Source organism: Wasmannia auropunctata, unplaced genomic scaffold (genome assembly GCF_000956235.1).
Source record: "Wasmannia auropunctata unplaced genomic scaffold, wasmannia.A_1.0 LD336106.1, whole genome shotgun sequence".
Lineage (NCBI taxonomy): Eukaryota > Metazoa > Arthropoda > Insecta > Hymenoptera > Formicidae > Wasmannia > Wasmannia auropunctata.
Window position 1 is genome coordinate 2924001 of NW_012026784.1, and position 1087 is coordinate 2925087.

Below are 1087 nucleotides of genomic sequence, written 5' to 3' on the forward strand. Positions count from 1 at the left end.
TTTACCTGGCTGTTTTTACTTATTCGCGTGGAGAACTCTTTAAAACCAAACTTATTTCCTGTACCAAATTAACTCTTGGACTTTTTGATTACAGGTGTGATGACAACTTTGGCTCGGAGCCCTTCGCCGCTTGGTATATTTCTTAAATTAACTAAAATAATAATATTTTATGGATTACATTTTCAAAATAACGCTCTGTTTCTTTGTTACAGGTAATCACGTGACCGGTTAATTCATCCGGTGATCGGATGATACGCCTTCGCTTATAAAACTTCAAAACAACTATGTATACTAAATTATAGTTCAAATAAACGCTAACGCATCGATTAACCTTATCTTAATTTGTTGGTAGCCCGAATTGTCATCACATTTTCATTACATTTATAATTATTGTTTTCTATTCCAGGTAAAGGTTTTCTTTAATTGATGGAACGTTATTCATCATTTTACCTTTTATTTTATTTATTTTATCCTTTCATTCTTCCATCCGTCCGTACTATACAAATTGTATAATGCTGTCCAAAATATATAAAAGAAAAAATCCAATATGCTTATTAAATCATTTAGTCCAAAATTATATAAACCTTCGTACTTAATCCAATAGGTAAAATATAAAATCAAAAAATAACATAACGCCGTAAAGTTCGTAATCAATCATAATAATGTAAACATAAAATTAAAAAATATAAATTTATAGGAAATGAAAACACACTGAAATATTATAAGATCCCTGAAATTCTTCAGGTCGCATAAACTTATTCCTCCCTACTCTCTCTCCCTTCGGTCTCCGTAGGTAATGGCGGGGTAATCGGCTCGTACATCGGACTCTCCGCTTCCACTACCTCCTCTTCCGCCGCGACTTCCGGAATCGTTGTCGGGTGGTACAATATTGCCTCTTGGTCCTCCATCCACTTCTTGACCACACCCAGCGCCCTCTCCGCTCTGACCGAAAAGGGTTCAGCCGTCGACTGCGCCGTGGACGTCTGCTCCAATGCATACGGACACAATGTGACCACCTTAGGGCTGACACAGATAGAAATCTTAGGATATCCAGTTACTTTTCGCTTAGTAGAAAATGATTTTCCAA